The sequence below is a fragment of the Lathyrus oleraceus genome, chromosome 2, assembly GCF_024323335.1.
Source record: "Lathyrus oleraceus cultivar Zhongwan6 chromosome 2, CAAS_Psat_ZW6_1.0, whole genome shotgun sequence".
NCBI lineage: Eukaryota > Viridiplantae > Streptophyta > Magnoliopsida > Fabales > Fabaceae > Lathyrus > Lathyrus oleraceus.
In genome coordinates, this window is record NC_066580.1 from 82,344,651 (window position 1) to 82,362,742 (window position 18,092).

The 18,092-nt window shown below is 33.0% G+C and overlaps 2 pseudogenes; both read left to right on the top strand.

Annotated features, from left to right (window-relative positions):
- Nucleotides 1-15,288, top strand: part of LOC127122007 (cucumisin-like) — a 32,118-nt pseudogene extending 16,830 nt beyond the window's left edge.
- On the top strand, nucleotides 10,192-13,140 carry LOC127118232 (non-specific lipid transfer protein GPI-anchored 1-like; annotated as a pseudogene).
- Nucleotides 15,289-18,092: the final 2,804 nt, after the last annotated feature.

Here is an 18,092-nt window from a genome sequence, read left to right on the forward strand (position 1 = left end):
ATAAACTATGCAGAGGGAAAAATAGGATTTACAACTACCGGTTACCGGGCAGAAGACCACAAAGAGAAGGAAACCTGTCATCGGTTAGGATGAACATATCAAGGATTAATTCTCTGGGGAACAAAAATAGGGATTATAATACCTTTTTCTTGGGTAGAATACCAAAGATGAGAATATCCGTCATCAGTTAGGATGAACATATCAAGGATAAACTCATACAGGGGAAGAAAATATACGTCATCGGTTAGGATGATCATATCAAGGATATTCTTTTGGGGAAAATAAATCGATTGGGGACCCTGTTGAGGAGAAAAAATAGGAGTACTTTTGCCGGGTATTGGACAAGAAGTAACAAACTGCAAACTAAGAAGAATATTACCGGTTAATGGGTACTAAACTCTTAGGGGACCCAAATCAAGTCTTTCTGCTTAAGGGGCCGACACTCTACAATTGAAGGAGGACAAACGCCAAATTTGTATGGGGATAAAGTACCGCCATAACGGAGAATAAGAATCTCAAACAATGAATCAACAAATATGATGATACAAATATGCAATTATGAAATTATATGAGTGTATATGTATATGTATATGTATATATGATGATGATGCTGACAAAATGATCGCAAAGGATACAAAGGTGTCGCAAAAATGAATCATCAGTATAATCCTCGGTCAATCCACAAAAGAGGGAGACAACTGCTGGAGAACAGAGAGATCCCAAAAGCTCAACCCTAGCTGGTGAAGGAGGAGATCTACTGAGGAAAGGAAAACGTTAATCGAATTTGCAGGGAATTTTAGGTCAACACCATATCAAATGGGAGACAACCATGCAGAGAATAAACGTAAATAGTTTCTCAGAAACTAGGAGGAAACTCTGAATGGGGATTGATCCGGTGGCGACTGGTGGAGAAACCAACGCAATCTACTGAGGAAACCAATCTTACTTTGCTGGAGACAAAAATGAATCGGATAACAAACATCAACCCTGCTGAGGATTACACAAACTTCGTTGGGGAATAAACAAAAACTCCACTGGGGATCAAACATTCTGCAGGGGAACTGAATCAACCAACTCGGTTGGGGATATCTAAAGGGTTAACCGCTCGGGGGAATCATTAATCCTCCACACTTAGGACTTGCTGTTTTTTGAAATGCTGTTGATATTTATTTTTAATTGCTTTAAAGTTCTTGCTTTCATATGTTTAAGAAAACGATTTTGATTAAAAATTTTAATTTAAAAAAAATGATCATAATAAAATTTAAAACTATTTGGCTGAAGTAAATAAGAGTGGAAACAATTGGATAAAAGCTCAACTTTATTTAATAGAATGGTAGTCTGTAAATGACAAGACTCCATAGATTTTTACAAAGTTGAAAATGGTAATTTACATGGAAAAGGGTTACATTGAATACAATTGACCACTAATCCTTCTACCAACTTTTGATATCCGTTGTGCTTTTGGCCGCTACTGGGGATGATGAATTGATGTCAACCCTTGTGCTCAACAAAGTTTATCCAATACCGGAAGATCAGTAGAATGCAGTTAATTGTGATAATCCCTAATTTTGCATAAGTTGCCCCAAGGTGGGGTACTCAACTTATCGGGAAAATTCTTTCTGTTTTATGTCTCTAATTTTTTCCTGGATCTCCCTTTCGGGTTTTCAATCCACCGAGACGCTCATTTTTTCCTAAGCATCCCTTTCGGGTTTTCAACTTAGCGAGCTGTTCTTTTTTTATTTTAGGTGATGTATTTCTTGATTGCATTTGCGTTCACAGGACGAGTGAACTCTTCACCATCCATAGTTGTAAGAATCAAAGCACCATCTGAGAAGGCTCTCTTGATAACATATAGGCCTTCATAATTAGGAGTCCATTTGCCCTTAGAATCTGGTTTGAAAGATAATATCTTCTGGAGCACAAGGTCACCTTCCCTGAATACCCGAGGTCTGACCTTCTTATCAAAAGCTTTCTTCATCCTTTCCTGATATAACTGACCATGACACATGGCAGTTGACCTATTCTCTTATATTAAATTAAGTTGATCATACCTGGTCTGACACCATTCAGCCTCAATCAACTTGGCTTCCATGAGCACACGCAATGATGGAATCTCAACCTCTACGGGGAGCACTGCTTCCATACCATAAACAAGAGAGAAAGGGGTTGCCCCTGTTGAAGTGCGGGTGGATGTACGATACCCGTGCAAAGCAAATGGGAGCATCTCATGCCAATCCTTATATGTCACAACCATCTTCTGAATAATCTTCTTGATGTTCTTATTTGCAGCTTCAACAACCCCGTTCATCTTGGGTCTGTAGGGAGAAGAATTATGATGTGCGATCTTGAAGTCTTTATAAAGAGCTTCCACCATATTGTTATCAAGTTTGATCCATTATCAGTAATGATCTTACTTGGTACACCATAACGGCATATGATCTGATTCTTGATAAACCTTACAACGACTTTCTTGGTTACATTTGCATACGATGCCGCTTAAACCCATTTTATGAAGTAATCAATTGCCACCAAAATGAAACGATGTCCATTCGAAGCTTTAGGCTAAATCATCCCAATCATATCAATTCCCCACATGGAGAAAGGCCATGGGGATGAAATGACATTCAACAGTGTCGGAGGAACATGAATCTTATCCGCATAAATTTGACACTTGTGGCATTTCGTCACAAACTTGCAACAGTCAGATTCCATTGTCAGTCAATAGTAACCTGCTCTCAACATCTTCTTTTCCATTGCATGTCCATTGGAATGAGTACTAAAAGAACCTTCATGGACTTAAGTCATCAACAGGCCTGCTTCGTGTCTATCCACGCATCTGAGCAAAACCATGTCAAAGTTTCTCTTGTACAGTATATCACCATTCAGGTAGAAATTGCCGGCTAATCTTCTCAAAGTCTTCTTATCTTTCAAAGATGCCCCAGATGGGTAAATCTGACTTCAGAGGAAACACATGATATCATAATACCACAGATTCTCGTCTTTGACCTCTTCAACAACAAACACATGAGCTGGCCTATCAAGATGCATCACCGTCAAATTGGGAACTTCATTCCAATACTTCACTACGATCATTGACGCTAATGTTGCAAGAGCATCTGCCATCCGGTTCTCATCTCGAGGGATATGGTGAAACTCAACCTTTGTAAAGAAAGTTGAAATCCTCATCGCAAATCTCTATATGGTATCAAACCGGGTTGATTCGTCTCTGATTCACCTTTGATCTGATTCACAACCAAAGTTGAATCTCCATAGATGTCTAAATATTTGATTCTGAGATCAATGGCCTCTTCGAGCCCCATAATGCAGGCTTCATAGTCTGTCATGTTGTTTGTACACTTGAAAGTCAATCTAGCTGTAAATGGTAGATGTGTGTCTTGAGGAGTAATAATCACTGCCCCAATGCCATTACCATATTGATTAACAGCTCCATCAAATACCATGCCCCAACGGGAACAAGGTTCTGGCCCTTCTTCGAGCAATGGTTCATCACAATCTTTCATTTTTAAGTACAACATCTCTTCATCAGGAAAGTCATACTGCACTGACTGGTAAACTTCAATCGGTTGGTGAGCTAAATGGTCAGCCAAGATACTACCTTTGATCGCTTTCTGAGATCGGTATTCAATGTCACACTCTGATAACAACATTTGCCAACGGGCAATTCTCCCAGTTAAAGCAGTCTTCTCGAATATATACTTGATTGGATCCATTTTGGATATCAACCAAGTGGTATGATTCAACATATACTGACGCAGACGCTTAGCAGCCCAAGCCAATGCGCAACAAGTTTTTTCAAGCATAGAATACCGAATTTCACAGTCGATGAACTTCTTACTGAGGTAGTAAATCACAAATTCTCTCTTTCCAGTCTCATCTTGCTGACCAAGAACACAACCCTGAATTTCTTCAAGCATAGTCAAATACGTGATCAACGGTCTTCCTTCAACAGGTGGAGACAAAATCGAAGGCTCAAGCAGATATTCCTTGATACTTTCAAAAGCTTTTTGGCAATCTTAGGTCTAGTCACAAGATTGATCTTTCCAAAGAAGCTTGAATATAGGTGCACATGTGGCAGTCATGTGTCAAATGAATCTTGAGATATAATTCAAGCGGCCGAGAAAACCTCTGACTTGCTTCTCAGTTTTGGGCGCAGGAATCACTTGTATTGCTTTGACCATGGTAGGATCAACTTCAATACCCTTCTCGCTGACAATAAAGTCCAACAACTTACCAGAACAAACACCAAAAGTACACTTATTGGGATTCACGTGGAGGCTATACTTCCTCAAACACTGGAATAGCTTCAACAAATGCTCAACATGTTTCTCTTCATCAATCAATTCAGCAATCATGTCATCAACATAAACTTTAATCTCTTTATGCATCATATCATGAAAAAGAGTAGTCATTGCTCTTTGGTAAGTTTCACAAGCATTCTTTAAACCGAAAGGTATCATTCAATAACAGAATGTTCCTCAAGGCTTAATGAATATGGTCTTCTCCATATCTTCGTGTGCCATTTTGATCTGATTATATCCGGAAAATCCATCCATAAACAAAATACTTTGAATTTAGCAATATTGTCTACCAACATATCAATGTGTGGCAGAGGGAAATCATCTTTCGGTCTGGCTTTATTCAAATCTTTATAGTCAACACACATGCAGAATTTTCCATTCTTCTTCGGCACAGGCACCCATTACGGATACTCAACGGTCACAAGGAAACCGGCGTCGATCTGCTTCTGCACTTCCTCTTTGATCTTCGCAGCTATATCAGGATGCGTTCTTCTCAACTTCAGCTTGACTGGCGGGCATTCTGGCTTCAATGGCAATCTATGCTCCACAATCTCAGAATCTAAACCAGGCATGTCTTGATAGGACCATGCAAACACATCTGAATACTCTCGAAGAAGATTAATCAACCCCTTCTTAACATCTGGACACAGACAAGATCAAATCTTGACTTTCTTCACATCATCCTCGGAACCCAAGTTGACTAACTCAATCTTCTCTTCGAACGACTCTAGCGGTAAATTCATGATCATCAAGTGTAACACCCCAAAATTTGCCCTCCTCATTCATGCATTCATTTTTAGGTCATTTAACATTTCATATTGTATTTCATCATATCAATCAGAATCAGATCCAAGAAGCTTGAATATCATCCAAGACACTTTGTGGGTTCTATCTGGGTGATCAGTCAACACAAGGGAAAGACTTGAGTTACTTCCAACAGGTTCAAATGGGGCCTATTCATCATTCAGAATGCTGATCTTGAAGGAGCAAAAATTTGTTCCTTAGCTGTCATGCTCGCTAGGCGAGCAGAATGGTTCACCTAGCGAACCTGAGCTGTCATGCTCGCTAAGCGAGCAGATCCTTCGCTAGGCGAAGCACACGCGTTTTCAGAATATAACAGAAAGTCATGGGCTTGAGTTTCCCTCATCTGAGCCCACCAAGCCACAAAACCAGGTTATAAATACTAGAGTTTCAGTAGAACAAAAGAGGGGGAGAACCTGGAAGAAAACTTGATCAATATAACATGTTGAGAACATTGGGACTCATATATGATGCTCATAACCATTCTTGAATCAATTATTGGTTGTGCTCTTTGTTCATGAGGGTCTCAAACCCTAGATGTGAACTTGATGAATCAATGAGATCATGCCCTTCCTACAAAAGAGTTAGGCAAATGCCAAGACATATTTTTGGTGTTTTGGTTAGTGAAATTATAAAATACAAGTATGATATAATCACAAAGTGCTTGGTGACCTCTCTTAAAACAAACCCAATGAAAGAGGGGTAAGGAGGATGGCAAGGTACGATCCCAATGCTAGTGCTTATGATGAGATTACATGAGGGATCTTAGAGTCAAAATTGGGGTCTTACACATTCTTCTGACTTCTGATTGACATGAGTGTTGGATTGATAACCTTAAAGATCTACCCCACGCCACCGTATTAGAATTAACACCAGCAATTCATTGACTCCTTATCATCAATATTTATTTACTTCTTATTTCAAAACTATATATATATATATATATATATATATATATATATATATATATATATATATATATATATATATATATATATATATATATATATATATATATATTAAGATTAGAATGGTTTTTACTTTTTGGAGTTTTCTTTTACTTTCATATATAAAGATGAATAATTAATTTTTATAGGTTTGGTTTCGTTAGAATATAGTTGAATTTCTGCTTCTATAATTATAATTGATTTTTATTAAATTAATTAGGATGATAAAATTAAAAAGTGATACAAGCAAATAGTAAACGGTAAATTTGAATATAATGCAGTAACCACGACCATGGTACTCTGCATCGAGACCCACTACATACTATTTAAAAGCCAACAGAAAGAAAAACAATAGCAATTTTTCAATATAAATGGAGAAATAACTACTACTAAAACTGATTTAGGTGTACATTACGTTGTTGTCTAAAACCCTTTTAACTAACTTGTATGTTACGACTAGCAACCATTGTTTTGAATAATTCCTAGTCAAGGTTGATATTGGTTTCTATATATGACTCTCCATTCAAATCTTACTTTTCATTTATGTTTTTATTTTTAGTAAAACCATACTGTCATGCATAACACAATAAAGTTAGTGAACATATATAATGCATGGCATAATAAAGTAATAGGGAGAACAAAGTACTGATAGCAACTTCACCCTATATATATATATATATATATATATATATATATATATATATATATATATATATATATATATATATATATATATATATATATATATATATATATTGCATTCCACCCTTTCCCCTTCCATATACTAAACCGTTCTTCTCATTCCCTCTCCCCCTCCATATACTAAACCCTCCTTCTAATTCCTTACATTAAATTTTATCATGAATGACATGTCTTCTATTATCATTTTCATTCTTATTGTTTGTCTTATTTCATTTCTAGTGAAATATCGTTCATCTTTTTCCGTAGAAAAGGTAAATATACCTAACTTATCATTTATATATAATTTATATGGCTTCTATCTTTCTGTTTTTAACAAATATATCCTATCAATAATGCAGACTTATATTATATATACCGGCAATACTAGAAACAATGAAACATCTTTATTGCTTCAGTACAACAATCTGCTTCAACAAGTTACAAAAAGGTATATATTTATATTAAATTCTTAGATGAAAAAATTATATTTTTGTATCAGAATTTTTAGATTCAAGTGTAACATATTTAAAAACTAAAGTCATCTTCTATGATTTGCCATGTATTATATCTACAAATAACCTTACTCTTTTAGTCTTTTTTTAGACAAAAGCAATATATTAAAAGAGCATAAAGAGTGTTCAACGTTTACAGAACCGTTTATGGAAGTTCACCATTTTTTATGCTTAGAGAAAAACTAAAAAGTGAAATTGTTTATCAAGTTTTCTTTTAACTTTGATAGATATGAATAAACTGTTCATCAAATTTTCTTTTAGTTTTGATGTATATGAATGTTTGGAAGCTATTTTTTTTTCTTTTGGGTTTGTTTTAAAAAAATTTATGTGTTTTTCTACCATTGATTTACAAGTTTATGTTAAATAAGAATATTAACTTTTAAACTACACCTGAGCAGCTAATTAATAAGAGAAGAATGCACTCAATAATGTTTTTACTCTTACTGGTAATAAGTGGATAATAAGATTAGAAGAGAGAGCGCCAAGAGAAAGAGGAAGAAGCATGAGCTTACAATTTAAAAGATTAAACAAATAATTTAATAATATTGTATTTAGAAAGAGTTATAAGCATCAATTTTCAGTTTAATAGATTAAAAAAATAATTTAATAATATTGTATTTTAATCATTGTTAAAATAATATTGTATTTTATCAAACTATTGACCTAAGTTTTTTGTATTCAATTTCAGCAGTCAAAAACCAAAAACTATACTTCAATATTACAAGAAGAGTTTCAGCGGTTTTGTAGCCAACCTTACGAAAGAAGAAGCCAACAAAATGGCTAGTATGTGATTTTTTTCTTTCTTTCTATTAAAATATTAGTTGACACCATTTTGTTTATTAACCATTATAAATTTGTAATGTAGGATTCGAAGGAGTGGTGTCTGTTTTTCTTAATCAAAAGAGACACATCCTTACCACCAAGTCATGGGACTTTATTGGTCTAACACAATATGCTGAAAGAGAACATTATGAAAGTGATATTATTGTGGGGTTATTGATACTGGAATTTGGCCGGAATCTTCTAGTTTCAATAATGAAGGTTTCGGTCCTCCACCGACCAAATGGAGTGGCAGTTGTATTGCTTCAAATTTTTCTTGGAATAGGTATCTGACTTCCTTATCTTATTGCTGATAAAAAAAGCTTCCTTTATATCATCAGGAAATTAAACTTTAAACATCTTCATCTTCACCCACAAGCAATATCACAAATTAGTATTTCAATATGATTTATAGTATAATGCCTTATTATATAGAGATGAAACACAATCAAACAAATAAAAATATTAATATAAGTTAACATGTTTTTGTAGAAAAATCATTGGAGCCAAGTATTATTTAGCTAATTCTAATGAACCCTTGAGCAAAGTAGATTTTGAATCTCCAAGAGATTCAAAGGGACATGGAACTCATACAGCATCAACCGCAGCCGGGAACCCAGTTACCATGGCAAGCATGCTAGGACTTGCACAAGGAACGACAAGAGGTGCAGTCCCGTCTGCACGCATTGCTGTATACAAAGTATATATTTACTTTGAACTTTTATTTTTCAAAATAAATTTATAATTTTAATAAAACATATATTTATAAAAATAAGGACTAATGTATTTAAAATTTTCTATAAAATATAATTTTAAATGAAAAAAATGTGAATGTAGTTTTTAATTAAAGATAAAGAGCCTTATATTTTTTATACTATAAATTTACATAAAATTTTGCTTCCACAAACTAAAATTTCGCACTTCATTTATTATAGGCCCCTGTTTAAATAAAAATATAGTATTTAGAGATAATGAAAAACAGTTATTTTCTATTAAAAGATTATTAATAATAAAAAAATAGTATCTACCAAATGTAACTCAAGTAACAATAACAAGTATGAAACGTACGTCATCCTAAAAGAACACATTAATTAGGTATTGTTCATTAACACCTACCAGCAAACATAATAATTGGAAATATACAACTTAGTACTTACTAACATGACATAACAATTTGTCAAAAAAAGTTGGATGGTTTGTAAACCATAATTAGTCAGATAAATATCCAAGTAAATTGCCACACAGAAAATCAAGAGACTTAGTCTTAAGGAAAAGTAAATTGAAAAAAACAAAAGTAAATTGTACTTTAGTCATATAAAGAATAAAAATTAAGTCATGTTCTTGGTCGTCTTCTTTAGTGAGTTGTGCCAATAAACATACAAAAAAAGTCTAGCTCCATTATAAATAAAAAGTCTAGCTCCATACTCAATCAGGTAGTTTGCTTGTTTCCATAAAAATTTTGTGGTTAATACAATAATATAATAATAAATGATATTTTATTTAAAATAAAATTTTAATATTATTTTATTAAAGAAAATATTATTTATCGTCTAAATACGATGAATAATGTCTGATATAAGTATTGATATAGAAAATAGGGTAACAATATCGCTACAATATTACATGTATTTCATTTATACATTTGATAAGAGTAGTTTAAAATATAATACTACCTCCGTTTTTTATTATAAGTCGCTTTGGAAAAATATTTTGTACCACAATATAAGTCGCTTTATAATACCAATGAATCATTAATGTTATGTTTCCTATTATACCCTTAAATATTTATTATTCTCTCTCCTTTTAATTATGTCAATTTATCTTTTCAATACCATTAATGAAGGACAATTTTGTAAAACCATTCATAATTTCTCTTTTTTATACCATAATTATTACATTTCTTAATATGTGTGAAAAGTCAAAAACGACTTATAATAAAAAACGGAGGGAGTACTAGTATTATTTTGTATTTTATTTGTATCTTTTTCTTAATGAGTAAGAAATGATGAAAAATAATCTTGAGGAAATGAAATATTGAATGGGAAACTTTATTTGACTAAGGCAGGAGAAGTAGCTACAAAGTTAATAGAATTTGGTTGAAGTGAATTTATTACACCAATTGAGTTGTCAAATAAAACAATGACATATAGCTACCTTAGAGTACAGCTTTATTGTATCTCTCCTCAATCTCATCAATAAATAGAACAAGACCACACTATTACTCATTTACTCTTCATCCTCTTCATCCCCTCCACACCATTTTAAACCGCCTCTTCTCTTCTCTTCTCTTCTCTCCTCACAACTCAAAACTCAAAACTCACTCGACCAAGATTCAATTCACACCCTAACAACAAAGATGAAACATCTAACATTGACATGCCTCTGTGTTCTGGCTCTAACCATCATAGTTTGTTCCAACACAGCAAACGGAGCAGAAGACTTGTCCAAAACATGTGCTCAGGTTGTTTCAAAGGTGATTCCTTGTTTGGATTTTGCGACGGGGAAGCACCGACGCCGAAGAAGGAATGCTGTGATGCGGCGAAGAGTATAAAGGATACTTATCCGGAGTGTCTGTGTTACATCATTCAACAGACTCATAAGGGGAGTCCTGAAAGTAAGAGCATGGGGATTCAAGAGGATAAGCTTCTTCAACTTCCTGCTGTTTGTGATGTTAAAGCCAATATCTCTGATTGTCCTAGTAAGTTTTCTTTACTTTTTTTGAGAAAAAGTAACAAAATAGGTACATATTCGTTTAACACGCATTTCAACACCTGTTTTTTATTGGTTGATATTCACGTGTTTTTCTGTTCATATGGTGTGTTTGTTTTTACGATGAGTTTCGTTTAGACGCGTAAAACCTCTCAAAACCGGAGCTTCCTTGTTAGCGTGAAATTTTGTCTTTTTTTCAGCCTCTAAATACACGAATAGAATTATATCGTTACGGGAAAAACTCTACTCTCTTTTCTTTATTTTTTTTACCGGGAACAAATGGTGCTTTTGAAATAAATAAATTGTATTATTTATTGTTTTTACCATTTTCAACTACGTTAAAAAATGATATTTTTTCATAGTTTTAATTAAAATACATATTATATTTTTTCATGATATTTCTTATGCCTCTTGTTTTATTTTCACATTAAATTGAAAATATTTACATTTACCTGCAGCTTGATCTTTGAAACACTTTTTATTTATATAGTACAATCTTGAAGTTCAAAGAGATTAAAGATAATATATTATTAATTTAAATTATTTTTATACAATTATTTAATAGAATTATAATATTCTGTCCTTTTATATCTTTATTTTAAAATTAAATATGTAATTTAATGAGATATATATTTTTGATTGATTGATAAACTGTTAATGCATATTTTTTTTTCTCTAAGTTCAAATATGTTATAAAAAAGTAAAAATCATATTTACTAAAAAAAAGAATATATAATTATTTTGTTTAAAACTATTTAAAAATTTTAATTTTATAAAAAATATAAAAAGAATTTTAATTAATTATTATATTAAAAAAATGAGAATTTGCAATTAATTTCAACTTAAAAACATGGTGTTTTTTTCTTATAATTTAAAATAAGAAAAATGCATATTTTTCCTTATATTTTGAGATGGAGAGTACTCAACATTTTATATATATATATATATATATATATATATATATATATATATATATATATATATATATATATATATATATGGAAGTTGCTTGATATACACCTTGTGGAGCTAATGTATTTAAATATACTGGTGACATCTTTCGTCTGAAGAAAGCATGCTGGTAAGGGATAAGAAGATGCCTTTTCGGGTAAAGTGAGACCATACATCAAGATTCCAATAGCACCCACTCTTAAGGCTTCTTCAACTCCTTCCTTTCCTTCACATAAAACAATTGTGCCCTTCACCAGTCTCTCATCTAACGTGTTGTGTAAACAAAACCTATAATTCCAAATAATTTTATTACAAGATCATTGATTTTAGGAGAAATTATCTTTATTCTGAAATGCGTATTAAGAAGAAAATGTTGCAACAAATTTTTACTCATTTTTATGAGCATGAAAATTCTATAATTTGATTATCATAGACACCTATGCTTCTTACCTGGATTTACGTCGAAACACGTCTACTATTGTCTTTGATGCATCTCCCCCGAAAATTATAGGGTATAATGTTTCCGCAAGATCAAATGTATTTAGCGAGACACCCTAAAAATGTGAAAGAAATATGTTTAGAATTTATATTCTAAAGTAATTATTCAGATAATAATACAATTCATGCTATAGTGTATGAATTTACCTCATATGTTGTATTGTCTCCTAATTTGACCTTGGTGATAAATTTTCTATCTATCGTGCTTGCACCAACAACAATTGTCCATGGTGCAAGATTATGTAAGGATACAGGGTGTGGACCTAAGTTCCCTCCTGCCACTACCGTAAGCACTCCATCACGCATTGCATGGAATGCTCCAATAGAAATTGCATCCTTAAAATGATTACTGTTGTCTGCTGAATCAAATCCAAGCGATACTGATAATATATCAACCCCATCAAGAATTGCATCATCAAATGCGACAAGAATATTTTCATCAAAGCACCCAGTTGACCAACATACTTTGTATACTGAAATGCGTGTTGACGGAACTCCACCTCTTATCGTTCCTTGTGCAAGTCCTAGCATGCTTGCCATGGTAACTGGGTTCCCAGCTGCGGTTGATGCTGTATGAGTTCCATGTCCCTTTGAATCTCTTGGAGATTGAAAATCTACTTGGCTCAAGGGTTCATTAGAATTAGCTAAATAATACTTGGCTCCAATGATTTTTCTACAAAAACATGTTAACTTAGATTAATTTTATTATTTGTTTGATTGTGTTTCATCTCTATATAATAAGGCAATATTTATAGATATATTTACTTTGACCTTTTATTTGTTTGATTGCCTTATTATATAGAGATGAAACACAATCAAACAAATAATAATATTAATCTAAGTTAACATGTTTTTGTAGAAAAATCATTGGAGCCAAGTATTATTTAGCTAATTCTAATGAACCCTTGAGCCAAGTAGATTTTGAATCTCCAAGAGATTCAAAGGGATATGGAACTCATACAGCATCAATCGCAGCTGGGAACCCAGTTACCATGGCAAGCATGCTAGGACTTGCACAAGGAACGACAAGAGGTGGAGTTCCGTCAGCACACATTTCAGTATACAAAGTATGTTGGTCAACTGGGTGCTTTGATGAAAATATTCTTGCCGCATTTTATGATGCAATTCTTGATGGGGTTGATATATTATCAGTATCGCTTGGATCTGATTCAGCAGACAACAGTAATCATTTTAAGGATGCAATTTCTATTGGAGCATTCCATGCAATGCGTGATGGAGTGCTTACGGTAGTGGCAGGAGGGAACTTAGGTCCACACCCTGTATCCTTACATAATCTTGCACCATGGACAGTTGTTGTTGGTGCAAGCACGATAGATAGAAAATTTATCACCAAGGTCAAATTAGGAGACAATACAACATATGAGGTAAATTCATACACTATAGCATGAATTGTATTATTATCTGAATAATTACTTTAGAATATAAATTCTAAACATATTTCTTTCACATGTTTAGGGTGTCTCGCTAAATACATTTGATTTTGTGGAAACATTATACCCTATAATTTTTGGGGGAGATGCATCAAAGACAATATTAGACGTGTTTCGACGTAAATCCAGGTAATAAGCATAGGTATCTATGATAATCAAATTATAAAATTTTCATGCTCATAAAAAATGAGTAAAATATTTGTTGCAACATTTTCTTCTAAATACGCATTTTAGAATAAAGATAATTTCTCCTAAAATCAATGATCTTGTAATAAAGTTATTCTTGATTTATAGGTTTTGTTTACACAACACGTTAGATGAGAGACTCGTGAAGGGCACAATTGTTTTATTTGAAGGAAAGGAAGGAGTTGAAGAAGCCTTAAGAGTGGGTGCTATTGGAATCTTGATGTATGGTCCCACTTTACCCGAAAAGGCATCTTCTTATCCCTTACCAGCATGCTTTCTTCATACGGAAATATGTCACCAGTATATTTAAATACATTAGCTCCACAAGGTGTATATCAAGTGCAACTTCCATATACATTAACATTAATTCAGTGGACCATATTTGTATAAAGTTTATTTTATTAATTAAATTTTCAGGAACCCAGTTGCAACAATATTTAGGACCTATGAGTCAAACGATACCTTGGCACTAGTGGTTGCCTCTTTCTCATATAGGGGTCCAAACACTGCTATATCTGAGATATTGAAGGTTTCTTTTCTACAGGTGAATAAATAAAATACATTTTACAATACTTGTAGCTCACTTTTCTTTTGTTTAATATTGTAGCCCGATTTAACTGCTCCAGGCGTAAATATTTTAGCTAGTTGGCCTTCAACTCTTCCTATCTCAGAAACTCTTGGCGAGACTAGAAATTCAGAGTTTAATATCATTTCAGGAACATCAATGTCTTGTCCACATGTATCCGGATCAGCAGCGTACCTCAAATCATTTCATCGTACATGGTCTCCTGCTGCTATCCGATCGGCTTTAATGACAACTGGTAATAGAAATGAGTAATATAAGTATATAACATCTCAATTACAAAGTCCATGAATAAAGAAAACTGATGTTGCTACTATTTAAAAACAGTTATAGGTTAAAATAGACAAAACATGGTAACTTATCATAAGTGAATAGTGTAAGTCAAATTTATTTGATTGGTAAGTTAATATAAACAATATGTAATTTTTTTTGTTACAGCTAAAAAGATGAGTCCTGTTAATAATAGAGACGCCGAATTTGGTTATGGAGCCGGCGAAGTCGATCCTGTGAAAGCTTTGCGTTATGGTTTAATATATGATGCTAAAGAGGACGATTATATTAAACTTTTATGTGGACATGGCATCACTACAACCGCGCTTCGAGATATCACAGGAGATAATAGCAGTTGCTCGAAAATAACAGCACGACTTCAGCAAGAGATTTGAACTATCCATCCTTTGCTTCTTTGCTTTAAAAGCCTCACATCCTAGACAACATGTTAGTGGGAGATTCAATATATTGAGTATTGAAAAAACATGTTGAGTTAATTTCTATAATTTGGGATGATGAATATTTTAGTTGCAATATCTCTAATTGAAAATTTTGTTATTATCACTGTTGTTATTTTTTTTATTAATTATTTTATGTTTACTATTATATATATATATATATATATATATATATATATATATATATATATATATATATATATATATATATATATATATATATATATATATATATATATATGAAGTTGTGTACTTTTCTATACAAATGTAGAGCTCAGTTGTTGTTTTATAATAAAGAAATACAAAAGTCTCAATTTATATTAGAATTTTTTTTTTTATAATTTCTAAAATCTCTTGTGCATGTATGAACTAGAAAAAAGTACAATAAGTGAATGAACACTGCAGCCTAGCAAGTATCTCATTAGCACAAACAAACATATAAAGCAGAGTATCCAATTTAATCATCTGGGTACTACTTCATTACCCTTCTAAAAATAATGGATAATTTTACCTATACGACATGTCTCCCATATATTGATAATTAATTATATCATTTGAATGCGATCAATAAATAAGATGCAATTTTAAATTTTTATCCATCTCATTGTTTATAATTAATGTTTATCTCAATTTTCTATTTTAGATTATTTTCTCATTATCTCTAATTATCTCAAAAAACAAGAATTAGAAAGAAGAAAATCATTTAGATAATTATGATCAACCACTGCTTTTCTAGTCACCCTTGTTTAACCGTCACCATTTTTCAGTCAAAACTGAATATTCTCTCCATTCTCTTTCGAATCTCGCACTTTTGCTCATTTTCCACTCTTAATCTTGTTCTATATCTACAATATCTATTAACTTGGCCTTAACTTCCATCGCTTAAATGACATTCCCCACTGTCCTTGTTTTCGATTTCACCATTTTCTCTTAATTAATTTTATATTTCAATTATTTTTTTCTGTTTCATAATTTTTGGTTTTTTTTAATGTTTTTTGGTTACTTAATAGTTGTTCGTTTATCTTGTAATTGTGTATTAATTATATGTTCCCGTTATGGGTGTGTTGTTGTTTTAAGGTTTTATGTGATATCATTGTGAATGTTGGGTTTGGTTGCTCATTCTTCTGTTTGATGTTCGAATTTTGAATGCCACCATTGTATTTGGTGTGAGATGGTTGACTCTTTATGATTTCAGGATTTTTATCAGTTTGAGCTTGTTAATTTTGAGGAATGTATAGAATTTTGGTGATTAGAGTCTCGACTGATAACGAAGTGACTAAATCCTTAATATTTTGCCTAATGTTTTGATCACATCCCAGAAGTTTGGGTATTATTTTCCAGGACATCAATTATCGCTAGGATCAATTACCATATTAAACAAGTCTTGAAAAAACCGGATTTGGCGGGAAGAATGGTTGCTTGGACGATTGAGGTTTCAGAATATGATATTAAATTTATGCCTCGAAGAAGCATCAAGTCTCAAATCCTTGTTGATTTCTTGAACGAATTACGTGCTCCGATTTCAGAAGAATCATCATGCAAATGGACTTTGTGTGTTGGTGGATCCTCAAATATCAAAGCAAGCGGAGCTGGGATAGTGCTCGAAGGACTGGGAGACCTAACGCTTGAATACTCTTTGTGTTTTAATTTTCACACTAGTAAGAACTAAGCAGAATACGAAGCTTTAATTGCAGGACTGATGTTGGCAAAAGAGGTCAGAGTGATGCTTTTACTTGTCCAAACTGACACTTAGTTGATCCCCAGTCAAGTCAGTGGAGAATTTTAGACAAAGGATCGGTCGTTGATCAAATATCTACAAAAAACTATAAAGATGTACAAAACATTTGAAGAGTTCGAGATAAATCACATCCCTGGGGGAGAGAATACCAAAGTCGTCCTCTTAGCACGGCCAACAAGTACAAAAGGTACTAGGTTAAATAAAATAGTAATTCAAGAAACTATTGGGATTTAAGAGGGGTTTTCCAAAATTAATCCAATTGGAGGAATAATCTCGATGACCGTTTAGAGGTAAATTCATGACCTTCAAGCTATGGATAAGCTTAACATCAAATAAACTAGAGTCTCCACTGCACTTTTATTGTTTCCAAAGATAAAGGGAAAAGTAGGAACAAAACCCAAAGATAAGAAGTTTTCAAATCAAAACTAATAAAATGCCAGAGATTACAGGTAAGGGGGTTGGTTACACAGAGGAAATATGTTAGCACCTAAAGTGTCCTAGGTACTCCTAGGGAGCCCTTTTTTATGAGTGTATGTGTGTTTGGTATAAAATGTTTGAGGAAAATAGAGTGTGGGGATGAGAAAAGAACTCATTGATTATATTTTTGTGTTTGACAAAACCTTCAGACTTGTGCCTACGTACCAACATAAAAATGAGGGATCAAAACCTCGTAGTTCGTGGTAACAATTTCAAAATGAGTGGATTGCTTTTAATCAGAACTTTTAAAAAAAATGGGGCACAAAGGGGGTCAAAACTTTGAATAAGTGTTAGTTCTTTTTGTCTTTTGAAATGTTAAGTCAAATATGGTTAAGTTTATTTACAAGTTTGATTTAAGAAAAATGTTTGAAGATTCAATGGCATAAGGCCAAAGTTTCTGAAATTCTGGTGTAGCCAGATTTCAGATGTTCTACTCCAAGTCATGACATCTGATCTAACATTGTAACTAATACAACAAGACAGTTATTAAACTCTATACTCATATGCACACGTTCACAGATGTCACGACATCTCATTCGATGTCACCCTAGAATGGAGGAATACCTAGTTCTGTGCATCAGGTAGACAGATGCAGCAGTGATCAATCATAGCACTCCCTTCTGTTGTTTTCCTATGCAGTTATCCGTACGATGTCTCAATAGTGATTTGGACATCATCTGTTACAGTATTCC